This window comes from Geotrypetes seraphini, chromosome 2, assembly GCF_902459505.1.
Source record: "Geotrypetes seraphini chromosome 2, aGeoSer1.1, whole genome shotgun sequence".
Classification (NCBI taxonomy): domain Eukaryota; kingdom Metazoa; phylum Chordata; class Amphibia; order Gymnophiona; family Dermophiidae; genus Geotrypetes; species Geotrypetes seraphini.
In genome coordinates, this window is record NC_047085.1 from 37,140,135 (window position 1) to 37,154,012 (window position 13,878).

Below are 13,878 nucleotides of genomic sequence, written 5' to 3' on the forward strand. Positions count from 1 at the left end.
AGAAATTGGTCAAAAAATCGGCCCACAGCGACCTGCACAGTATTAACGACCGTTTTTAATGCATCTGGCCCTGTGTTAGGAAGGAGATTACACTGCAAGGGATAATAATAATAATTTATTCTTATGTACCGCCAGACCATGAATGGTTCTAGGTGGTTCACAGCAGATAAGGATGAACATCTAGCGATTATACAGTTCAAAAAGATATATCATTTTCTAGAATGTACACAATACATGTTATATTTAAAAAGCAATTAGGGAGCTTGGGTTACAAATTTGTCAGATAATTGTGTCTTTAATAGTTTTCTAAAAAAAATAATAGGATGAGACTCCTGGCATGATTTTGCCAAACCAGACATTCATTTTGGCTGCCTGGAAAGAGAGAGTTCTCTCGAGAAATCTCTTCAAACGACACAATTTGTCAGCAGGATATGTGAATAACTAGACTTTACGTGTGGGCTTATTGGAGTGATTTAAAGAGAAATGGGAAACAAGGTAACCTGGGGACATACCGAAGATTGATTTGAAGCAAATATGATTATGGTGCAAATATGATTATAATGCATCTAAGTGTGAATGTTAAATAGTTATGGGGATGTTCCCTATTGATTTGGCTAAACAGATGAACTGGTAGCCCTCGAATGGTGATTTTCTTATGTTCAAACAGTTTTATTAAAGGAACAAAAAGAAAATACATTCATATATATATATATAAAGATATTCCTTACAAATAAATTCACACATTTAAAAAATTCTACTCCATATAATCTCTCTCTCTCTCTCTCTCTATATATATATATATTTATATGTATATTATCAAATAATATTATCATTCCTCCAAACATTTTATATTATAAACCATAATCTCCCATTATCACCCCTCTACCTTTTCCCTCTCCCTCCCCTTCCCCCCACCTTCCAACCCAATCCCTTTTTTCCCTTCTATCCCATTCCCCATACCCTCCAACCCATTCTCCCTACCCCTCCCAGGATGAAAGGTGACAAAAACAGACAAGTTTTGGAATGCAATTAAGAAAAACATAGCTTCAATGTAAATCATTAAGAATTAAACTTCTTGCTTTAGGTGAAAGTTTATTTTTGTTTTAAATTCTTTATTGATTTTCTAAACTTCAAAAGTGCAATACACGAATCTATATCATATAATAAGTTAATAAAAGCACATTCAACTTACAAATATACATAACCAACCATTTTCTCTCCCCCCCCCCGCCCACCCAATGATTATTCAATAAAACACAGAAACATAGACTATCCCAATTAAAGTTTTTGAATACATGGATCCCAAGTTTTCATAAAAAGACGAGTTCGTCTAGGACATGGGTCTCAAAGTCCCTCCTTGAGGGCCGCAATTCAGTCAGGTTTTCAGGATTTCCCCAATGAATATGCATGAGATCTATGTGCATGCACTGCTTTTAATGCATATTCATTGGGGAAATCATATAAACCCGACTGGATTGCGGCCCTCAAGGAGGGACTTTGAGATTCCTGGTCTAGGAGATCTACGAACCTCCCAAACCTCAAATAGCATTAAATGATGTAATTGATTCCTCCAATGCCAAAAACTTGGAGGCTCTGTCTGTAACAAATACTGCATAATACATTTATGAACTATCATACATGCTTTCTGAAACAAAAGACATCTCTTATACGGAAGAACTGTTCTCTTTGACTACCGATGCATATGTTTAGTGAAGGTTTTTTTAAGTCCTTCATATTATATCTCCAATTCAATATGCAAAAAAACAAAAACAAAACCCACTTCAAAGCAGTCCCCAGGTACATTTTATTTAAACGTGTAATAAATCTGACCTTTTTATTTGTCTTGGTTAGATTTTCATAAAATGGAATGGAACGCTTCCAAGTTCTAAACCTTCAAAAGTGGCCCTGGGTTTATTGATTTCCCTGTTTACCAGTGTCACAGAGTAGACAGTGAATCAGCAGAACGGACGTCAAGGCCAATGAGTCAGTGAAAAAAGACGTCATGAATCATGAAGCAGAATAATATAGAAGATGGACGTCAGCCAGCTATTGACAGCACACACACACAAAAAAATCTAGTTTCTAATAATAGCATTTCTCTTCTTTCAGTGAGGTACATTTTTTATGTAAAGAAGGATGAAGCAGTTTAGTTGATTTAAATTACTTGGTGAAAATGAATTCTAGGTGACATATTTCATGGCTTCTGTTAATTACTCTTTTAAAAAAATCTCTCTATCTTTATTAATAATTTGGGGTACATAATACCAAAGAAAATTCAGAACTGTTCTTATGATAGTACATGCAAAACTGCAAATATGTATTATGCTTTGAAAAGGGGCAGTTTAAGAGAAAGTGGTTAACTCCTGTGGCCTCCTTAGTGAAACATAGAAACATGATGGCAGATAAAGGCCAAATAGCCTATCTAGTCTATCCATCAATAGTAACCATTATCTCTTTCTCTCTCCGAGTGATCCCACGTGTCTATCCCAGGCCCTCTTGAATTCAGACACAGTCTCTGTTTCCACCACCTCTTCCGGGAGACTGTTCCATGCATCTACAAACCTTTCCGTAAAAAAGTATTTCCTCAGATTACTCCAGAGCTTATCACGTCATCCTATGCCCTCTCATTGCAGAGTTTCATTTCAAATAAAAGAGACTCGATTCATGCGCATTTACATTACGTAGGTATTTAAACGACTCTATCATATCTCCCCTTTCCCGCCTTTCCTCCAAAGTATACAGATTGAGATCTTTAAGTCTGTCCCAATAAGCCTTATGACGAAAACCACACACCATTTTAGGAGCCTTCCTCTGGACCGACTCCATCCTTTTTATATCTTTTTGAAGGTGCGGCCTTCAAAATTTTCTAAATGAGGTCTCACCAAAGTCTTATACAGAGGCATCAATTCCTCCTTTTTCCTACTGCCAGTTACTTACCTGTAATATGTGTTATCCAAGAACAGCAGGCAGATATTCTCAGGTGTGGGTGACATTATCCATGGAGCTCAATATGGACAGTGTAAAAGGGTACTAGACTGAAAAGTTTTGAGATCGCCCCTACTGACATCAGTTTGTAGGACCATCAGTTCAGTAAAAAAAAAAAAAATGAAAGAAAGAAAAAAAAGCTAAGAAGCCAACTAGGGGAGGAGGGAGGGTTAGGAAAATAAGAATAGCCTTACTGGGTCAGAACAATGGTCCATCTAGCCCAGTATCCCATATCTACGGAGGCAAATCCAAGTCACAACTACCTGGCAAAACCAAATAGTAGCAGCTTTCCATGCTACCAATCCAGGGCAAGCAGTGGCTTCTCCCATGTCTATCTTAACAGTAGACTATGGACTTTTCCTCTAGAAACTTGTCCAAATCTTTTTTAAAACCAGCTACATTAACTGCTCTTACCACATCCTCTGGCAACGCGTTTCAGAGCATAACTATTCTCTGAGTGAAAAAGCATTTCCTCCTATTGGTTTTAAAAGTATTACTCTGTAACTTCTTTGAGTGTCCCCTGGTCTTGTAAATCTTGATGCAGTAAAAAAATCGATCCACTTGTACCACTCAAGATTTTGTAGGCTTCAATCATACCATCCCTCAGCCGTCTCTTTTCCAAGCTGAAGAACCTTAACCTCTTTAGTCTTTCCTCATACAAGAGGAGTTCCATCCCATTTATCATCTTGGTCGCTCTTCTTTGAAACTTTTCTAGTTCCGCTATATCTTTGTTGAGATAAAACGACCAAAACTGAACGCAATACTAAAGGTGAGGTCACACCATTGAGCAATACAGAGGCATTATAACATTCTTAGTCTTGTTTTCCATCCCTTTTCTAATAATTCCTAGCATCTTGTTTGCTTCTATTGCCTCTGCCACTGCACATTGGGCAGTAGGTTTCATCGTATTGTCTTCAATGACACCCAGATCTTTTTCTGGAGCGCTGACTCCCAAGGTGGATCCTAACATCCAATAATTATGATTTGGATGATTCTTCCCAATGTGCATCATTTTACATTTGTCCACATTAAATTTCATCTGCCATTTGGATGCCTAGTCTTCCAATTTCCTGCAGTTTTTCATAGTCGCCGTGCGTTTTAACAACTTTGAACAGTTTAGTGCCGTCCGTAGTTTCAATTTCCAGATTATTTATAAATAAGTTAAATAGCACCAGTCCCAGTACAGATCCCTGCAGCACACCACTATTTACCCACCTCCATTGAGAAAATGTTTTCTATCTGATAACCAGTTCTTAATCCGCAATTGAACAATGCCTCCTATCCCATGACTTTAATTTTCTCAGGAACCTCTCATGAGGAACTTTGTGAAAAATTTCTGAAAATCTAGATACAGTACATCAATCGGCTCACCTTAATCCACATATTTAATCACACCTTCAAAGAAGTCAAGTGAATTGGTGAGGCAAGACCTCCCTCAGCTGAACCCATGCTGACTCTGTCTACATAGTCCACAATTTTTTTTATACTTGTTTCTACTATTTTGCCCAGCACTGAGATCAGGCTTACTGGTCTGTAATTCCCCAGATCTCCCCGGAACCCTTTTTAAAAATTGGCATGACATTGGCCACCCTCCAATCTTCAGGTACTACAAACGATTTTAGCGACAGGTTACAGATCACTAACAACAGATCAGCAATTTCATGTTTGAGTTCTTTCAGTACCCTGGGATGTATACCATCCGGTGAAAACAAAAACAAAAAACTGTGGATACAGATGTTCTGGAGATAATTTATTATACACTGACATATAAAAACATGTAAATTCAATTTAAAAAGTAGAATGATAAAAAATACAGTGATGAAAATCCGGTTTATAAGAGTTTTGAAGAAAGGAAAATATAATAAGAATTAGTGATTATATAGGGAGCAGCAGAATTTACATTTTTGAAAATAGCCGTGTTTTCAGATGTTTTCGAAATAATTGGAAAGAGTCCAAATTATGCAGCTGGACAGGAAAGTTATTCCAAAGCTCAGTAATTTTAAAGTAAAGAGATTTACCTAATTTTCCAATATAGATAACGCCTTTTAATGAGGGGAAAGATATTTTAAGCTTTTGAATAGATCTGGTAATATCAGGTCTCACAGAGTTCCAGGATAGAGGAATTAAAGGGGGAAGAGTGCCATGCAAGATCTTAAATGTTAGGCAGGCACATTTAAAGTAAACTCTACAGATTACTGGGAGCTAGTGAAGTTTTAACAAAAGCAGGGAAACATGATCACATTTGCTTTTTACAAAGATCAACCTAGCTGCAGTATTCTGGATCTGTTGAAGTCTTTCAAGACTTTTCTTGGTTAGACTTAGATAGACCGAATTGCAATAATCCAACCTCGAAAGAATGAAGGACAGCAAAATGTTATTGGTGGAAGCAGGATCTCACTTTCCTCAGCATATGGAAAAGGATGTTTTCTTGGCTGTAATAGCCTCTTTCACTTCACCTTTTAACCATACCAGCACCCATTTTCTCTTCTTTCCACCTTTTTTAATACATGGAATACATCTGGTCTGGGCTTCCACAATGGTATTTTTAAACAACATCCACGCCTTGTTTACAGTCCTAACTTTTACACTTGATCCTTTTAGCTTCTTTTTAACCATTTTCCTCATTTTATCATAGTCACTCTTGCAAAAATTGAATGCCACTACAGTAGATTTCTTTAGCAACGTCACTCCAGTTATCAGCTCAAATTTGATCATGTTATGATCACTGCTTCCCAGCAGACCCAACACAGTTACCTCCCATTCTGTGTCCTGCATTCCACTAAAGACCAGATCTCAAATAGCTCCAACCTCTTGTCGGTTCCTGGACCAGTTTCTCCAAGAAGCAGCCATTTATGGTATTCTTTGCAAGATCTTTGAAAGGGCAATTCTTGGCTGTTGCCTAGGGGTAAAAATCCTGAAAGGCTCCCCTAGTTCCAGGGCGACCACGCCAGATTGGAGCAACGTATCACTACCTGTCATTTATGACATCTAGGAATTTTACCTCCCTAGCACTCCTTGATGTAACATTTATCCAATCAATGTTGGGGTAGTTGAAAACGCCCATTATTATACTGTTGCCCAATTTACCAGATTTCCTAATCTCTGAAAATATTTCTTCATCTGTCTGTTCATTCTGGCTGTGAGAATATCTGTCTGCTGTCCTTGGATAACATCTGTTAAAGGTAAGTAACTGCTTTATCCTAGGACAAGCAGGGAGCGTATTCTCACATGTGGAACTCCCTAGCTGCCAGGATCATGATTGCGAGTCTGGTGAAACCAAAGTGGTTAGAGGGAATTTGGCATCTAAACAGAGAATACATTTTTAGAGGAGTGTGTGGCGCGGTGGTTGAAGCTACTGCCTCAGCACCCTGGGGTTGTGGGTTCAAACCCCGCACTGCTCCTTGTGACCCTGGGCAAGTCACTTAATCCTCCATAGCCCCAGGTACGTTAGATAGATTGTGAGCCCACCGGGACAGAGAGGGAAAAATGCTTGAGTACCTGATTGTAAAACCGCTTAGAAAGCCTTGATAGGCGGTATATAAAATCCTAATAAACTTAAACTTAAACTTAGAACTGCTTGGCTGAACTGACTATCCCTTCTGGAATGATTCTCCAAATAATAGTGGGATGTGAATGTTGTCAGCATAGCTATTGCTAGCATTCAGCATTTTCAGTTGGCATAACTAATGTCAGCAAAGGCCTATGGGAAATTATATCAATCTGACTCTGGCATGTGAATGCAGATAGACCCTGAGTGCAGGAAGACGGTTTTAAGTAGCCCTAATTAAATCAACCTGCAACTAAAAGGTGTTAATGTGTTAATGTCTGATACTTAAGAGGGACAGCTTAGGATATACAATGGATCCAGGTGCACAGATAACTAAAGTTAATCAGAAACTATTGTCAGAGACAGACTGGAAATTACATATGACTGCAACCTATTTTTCTCCTGTCTACGAAGGAGAGGGGAAGGTTAACTTCTATTGAAGCTCAATAGTTTTCTATATTCAAAATAAGATTCCAAACTATAAAAGCCTCCTCTCTGCAACACACATAACTATCTCTTTCTCTGTCTATCTCTCTGTCTATCCTTCTCTTTATCTATGGAACCCGAAACTTAGACCATCACCCCATCCCCCTTTCTCTCTCTCTCTCTCTGGCTCTCCTTAGAACTTCAGACTCTCTGTCTCTTTGCCTCTGAACTCTGTAAGGCAGGGAAACTGCTTTGCTCTCTACTTAATTGTAATGCTTAATTGTAATGCTTATAAATATTGCTTTTCTGTAAGCCTATTTCTATAATATATTCTTTATGCAATCACCTCTGGCTGTGTTTCTTATTGGATTCTACTCCTGGTGAATCTTCTGTGAGGGAACTGAACCTGGGACCTGGCGTTTGTAAAGGCGCCTCTCAAGTGACCCCCACCAACCATATATTGTGGGGGCCACTAACAAACCTTACAAATGTATGAATTGAAGACCAGGTGGCTGCTTTACAGATGTCCCCAGGGGGAGTGGAACATAAATAGGCTACTGAAGTTGCCATTGTTCTTACTTTATGTGCAGTTATACAACTTTCCAGCGGTAGCCCAGTACGAATGTAGCAAAAGGAGATATGGTCCACCAGCAATGTAGAGATGGTTCTCTTGGTGACAGGAGCTCCAAGTCTGTTAGGATAAAATGAGAGGAACAGTTGAGTGGAAGTTCTGAGAGGTTTGGTCTGACCCATAATAAGCATGAGCACATTTTCAGTCTAATATATGGAACGCATCTTCACCAGGATGAAAATATGGTCTTGAGAAGAAGACTGGAAGAGCTATAGACTGGTTCAGATGAAATTCAGAGAAGGCCTTCAGGATAAATTTGGGATGAGTGTGAGCAACCACCCTATCATGGTAGAATGTTGTATATGGTGGATCTGAGACAAGTGCCTGAAGTTCACTGATTCAGCACACAGACGTTATACAGATTAGGAAGACTACTTTCCAAGTCAGAAGCTTGAGAGATGAATCTGAAAGTCGTTTAAATGCACATAGAAAGTATAACATTAAGATCCCAAACAACTAGTGGAGGATCGATTGGTGATTTGGTATGAAAAAGGCCTTTCATGATTTTGGAAACTAGAGGATATTCTAACAAAGTTTTGGGGTTTTTTTTATCCAGAAGTGTATGAAAAGCTGTAATAGTGCTGAGATGTACTCTTATTGAAGTAGTCTTGAGACCAGAGTTAGAGAGGTACAAGAGGTAGTCCAGAATCAATGGGACATAACATGCTGTGAGAATATTTGGTTGGCCCATGTGCCTAAGGCCCCGCCCATAGGGTTGGGCATAGGCAACTGGCCAAATTCCGATTGGTCCTGGTGCCTAAGGCCCCTCCTATGGGCGGGACCTTAAGTACTTAGGCCAATTAAGGCCCTAGGCCCATACCCACAATGTACCGGGAAGGGGCAGGCCTGCCATTCTGAGGACAGCGGCCAGCCATCTTTTAAGGTTAGTGGGGGGGGGGGTCATGGGGAGAGGGGATCCAGGGTTGGGTTGGGGTCGGCCAGGGGTAGGATTGCTGGCAGAAGGGCTTGGGATCCCTCCTGCCAGTTCAAGGGTTGGTTTGAGGGTTCGGGGGCAGGAGGTTTGCAGGTAGGATCCCTCCTGCTGGTTCAGGTGTTGGCTTGGGAGTTTGGGCGGAGTGCCGGTAATCGCAGGTTTGGGGGGGTTGTGTCAGCAGGAGAGATTGGGCATCTCTACTGCCGGGGAGATTCGGGGAGAGGGTATCACAACAGGAAAAATTAGGCATCTTTCCTGCCGCAATTGTTACTGGTGTAGGGGGAACAGGTTGCCTGTGCTGCTGATTAGAAACTTATACTTGTTTTGATTTGGTCTAAGTCAAAACGTATAAGTTCCGTCTGGCAACCTGTCAAAGCATTTTGGTTATGGCTGCCAGATGACTAAGTTTAGGTCGGCCCACCTTCTGCCCAATCCACTCCTCCAAAACCGCCCTTTTTCGCTCTAGGCATACAGAGGCATGGTAAAATCTTTGATTATCGGTACTTGGACGATCTGTCTTTTTAATCGTCTAAGTACCAACTGTCACACCTGTGCCCTCAAAGAGCATAACGGGCAGTCAGGTAGTGATACGTTGCTCCAATCTGGCGTGATCGCCCTGGAACTAGGGGAGCCTTTCAGGATTTTTACCCCTAGGCAACAGCCAAGAATTGCCCTTTCAAAGATCTTGCAAAGAATACCATTTTGTCAGAATGGCCTTAATGAAAAAATATAAACTTTATTTGGCCACTGTCCTCAAAATCATAGTCCATCACAGGCTTAAATGTGAGCATGAAAATATAACTCAAAAGAAAAGGTTTCCACAAAACAAACTTAACTCTGCTGCCAGCTCTGGACTTTGGTAGGCAAATTATATACAGTCCTCTTCACCAGAGTCTTAAGGTTAGGCATATATTATGCAGGAAAAGAATACAATCCTTTAGCTTAAATGCTTCACTGTTGTACAATAGCTGAAATAAGCAGCTCTCTATTCCTGAGTTGCAGGAGGGGAGTTTATGGCAGTAATTAATGATCCAGCACTACTGGGCTGCTGGTACAGGTAGCCATGAGAAAGAGTCAGAATCATTTATACTTCTGGGAAGCTAGTTCCTTAGCAAGGCCTACAGACAGCTTTATATCATTCAGAGAAAACATAGCAGTTTTACACTCAGAGATTCTCAATATGTTTCTGAGAAGCAGGCAGGCTAAATGCAATCAACAGGTTGCTATAGTAACTACTATCAGCTGGGGTTCTCACAGAGACCTCAAACAGAGAAACAAACAGGCTGAGTTTCCTGTTCAGCGTTTGGTTAAATTTAGTCACTGTTTTGTACAGTGAAGGATACTGTCCCTTTGCTAAGCATAGAGGAAAAATGCAGAAAATTTTACAGTCCAAAATTATCCCCTCCGGTAGCCTACATAGTCTGCTTACCAGAGGGGGGAAAAAAACAGCCATGGAAAATAGCCAATAGACTCACCTTTGTTTCAAGCCACTTCCATTTGTTCTGGCCAAATCTCAGCTGTAGCTTTACTGTTTTCCCATATCATATCCTCACTCAGCTCTGAGGAACAGACTCCAGAAGGAAGGTTTCCTTCACCTTGCTCATCTCCCATTTCCCAGTCAGGGCTGCCACCCTGGTCTGGGGTAAGCTCAGTCCCGTTCTGAGCTTCCTGCCTCTCCTCCTGTTCTGCCCTCCTCTGCTCTCTGCTGAGCCTCGCTTTAAGCTGAGGAAAAAAAAATCACATCCTCTTGGCTTCAGTGGGAGGAAGGGATTTCCTTCCTCAGCCTGGGACGTTTCTTTGAGGGAAAACTGTCTGTCTGTTTTCTGCTTTACAGGAACTGGATAATAGTATGGCAGAGATTTCCTGCTTTGCTTTGACACTGCCTTACATAAGGCAAAGCTTTTCTGTTCTGTCTCAGTCTCATCTTCACTGCACATAGGGTAGTCAGCTAAATTATTGTCATGGGCTCTGACCTGGTCTGCCCTTCTGCACTGGGGTTTGTAAGTTTTCCTATATTTTCCTGTGATAAACCTCGGGTCTGCAGTAGGTTTGTCACACACCTTAGGCCACTTTTTGAACATTTTTTAAAAAATTATTATGAGTCCCCTAGTGTATGGAATCCTGAAGGGATGTAACAGAATGCCCTTCTGTGGCACAACCAAAGCAGTCTACATAGATTATAAACAGGTATTTTCTCTGTCCTCAGGCTCAGGATCTGTTTTTTGTACTACGGGCAATGAAGAGTTAAGTGACTTTAAGGTCACAAAAAGCTGTAGTAGAAGTGAATCTAGTCAATGGCATAGTAAGGGGGGTGGGGGTGCAGACCGCCCGGGGCACCATCTCAATGGGAGCACCAGCACCTCTCTGCTCCGCCCTGCCACACCACTCCATGCTCATGCCATCCCTCTCCTAACCTCTGTACCTCTGTAGCTCTTCGCCAGTCCGAGCAACTTCTCCTGTCTTGTCTGCGCCGGCCTGGTTCCCCTCTGAATCACTTCCGGGTTGTGGGGCCAGGAAGTGATGTCAGAGGGAAACCCAAAGCTGGCGCGAGCAACGTGCTGGAGAAGCCACTTGCGCTGGTGAAGATTTACAAAGGTATGTGGGGGGAAGGGAGAGAGCAAGTGTGGAGTGGGGGGGCAGGAAGGAGTGGTGAGTGCAGAAGGAGCAGTGGGGGGAGAAGAGGGCATGGGGGAGCACTAACATCCCGGGCGCCTCCTACCCTCGCTACACCACTGAATCTAGTTCCCCAGGTTCTCATACAACAACACTAACCATTAGGCTCCTCTTCCATCAGTCATTTTATAACTGCTTTGAGCTGAGGTGTTCCATTTTGGTTTCTAAATTCTTGCTCTTTAGCGATTTGTTGTGTCGGTGGCACACCTTTTTGAATTTCAGTACTGTTCTTGCTTCCAAATAACCCTTCTTAATAGTAGCCCATGTTTATTATTTCCCACCTTAGGTTGATTTTGGAGACATTAGAAGGCACAAAATGTATAAAGAATACACAGTTACGGGGTTTTTGTTGTGTTGTTGTGATCAACGTTAATATGAAGCAAATCTAGCCACAGCACAGAGGTTAGCCAAATACTTTGCCAAATGAGGTAATATTAAAATGAGCACTGAGGGCAGACAGAACAGATGCGTAAGTGGAGAAAGGAGAAGATCCACCTATAAGATGCCTGAAGAGATGATGAATAAGGGCAAGACAGCAATTTGTACCGGGAAAACAACTGCGGTCTGACAAGGATTTCCTATTGCCTTCTTGGAGAGGACAGTGGCTGGATGAAAGCACTATGACAGTTGTTCTCAGAATGGGGATGCTTCATGACAGCTGACGGCAAATAGTGCGGCAAAATAGTCATTAAGTTTGGCTTAAATAAGACCAAGAATGCTATTCAGCCTCTGTATCGTTCCGTGGTTCAAAGAAAAGCGACCAAAATGATAAAGGGGATGGAACTCCTCTCATACAAGGAAAGGCAAAAGCGTTTAGGGCTCTTCAGCGTAGAAAAGAGACAGCTGAAAAGAGATATGATTGAGATCTACAAAATCCTGAGAGGTGTAGAACCCGTAAAAGTGAATCACAGAAACATGACGGCAGATAAAGGCCAAATGGCCCATCTACATAACATAACATAAAACTCACTTGTATACCGCAAATACCATTAAGTTCTATGCGGTTCACAAAGACTAGTAATACAAATGAATAAACATCTAATATCTGACTTCCAAAAGATTCCCTAAAAAGATACGTTTTTAAGGCACGTCGAAATTGTTGATACGAATTTGGGAATATGAATATATGAGTTAAATCCCTAGTCCATAAGGGTACCTGAAAAGATAACAATCGTTCCTGGAATTTCTTCTATTGACATCCCTTTACAGAAGGGAATGAAAATAATGAGATTTTCTAGAATGTTAGAGATTGTAATGATAAAAGATTCTATAAGATACTCAGGAATTAAGCCTGTTAGTACCTAAAAACAAATACAGCCGAGCTTAAATTTAACCCGTGCCTCAACTGGAAGCCAGTGCAGTCTGCTCAACCGCAGTAACCATTATCTCTTTCTCTCTCCGAGAGATCCCACCTGCCTATCCCAGGTCCTCTTGCATTCAGACACAGTCTCTGTCTCTACCACCTCTTCTGGGAGACTGTTCTATGCATCTATCACCTTTTCTGTAAAAAAGTACTTCCTTAGATTACTCCGGAGCCTATCACCTCTTAACTTCATCCTATGCCCTCTCATTGCAGAGTTTCCTTTTAAATGAAAGAGACTCAACTCATGCGCATTTATATTATGTACGTAGGTATTTAAACATCTCTATCATATCTCCCCTCTCCCGCCTTTCCTCCAAAGTATACAGATTGTTTTACTCTTTCGAAAAGTACCAAGACTAGGGGGGACACTCAATGAAGTTAGATGCAAATATTTTGAAAAATAAATAGGAAGAAATATTTTTTCACTCAACGAATAGTTAAGCTCTAGATCTGGAACTCCTTGCCAGAGGATGTGGTAACAGCAGTTAACATATCTTGGTTTAACTTCAATCTTGCTGCACCCTATGCCTTGGAATAGACTTCCTGAGTCAGTAAATCAAGCTCTGTGCCTGTATTCAAATCTAGCCTAAAATCCCACTTTTTTTGAGGCTGCTTTTAACTCCCAGGTTCTGCTCACTTGTAGAGTACCCATGTTTTTTTTAAATTATTCCCACAGTAAGCAATTCCCTAACCCCTGTTTGTCTGTTTTGATTAGATTGTAAACTCTGCCGAGCAGGGCTTGACTCTTATATTTTTAATGCACAGTGCTGTGTATGTATAACGGTGCTATAGAAATGATTAGTAGTAGTGAAAAAGGCTTGGATGTGTTCCTGGAGGAAAAGTCATATTCTGCTATTGAGATAAACATGGGGGAAGCCACTGCTTGCCCTGGGATCGGTAGCATGGAATGTTGCTGCTATAGTGGCGTAGTAAGGGTGGGGGGGGGGGGTTGGACCGCCTCGGGTGCTGTCTTGGAGGGGGCACCGGCACCTGCCCAACCCTCACACAACATTCACGCTCTCACTTCCCCTGCCCCGTAGCTCTTATAAATCTTTGCCAGCGTGAGCAACTTCTCTGGCCTGCTGCTCACACCGGTCTGGCTCCTCTCTGAAATCACTTCCTGGTCGTGGGGCCAGGAAGTGACATCAGAGGGAAAGCCAATACCGGCCCGAGCAGCAGGCCTGAGAAGCTGCTTAGCTGGCAAAGATTTAAAGAGGGATGGGGAGGAAGGGAGGGTGCGAGTGGGGAAGGAATGGGGTCATAGAAGAAGCAGGGGGGAGGCGGAGAGGAGAGCATGTGGGGCACCAGCACCCCGGACG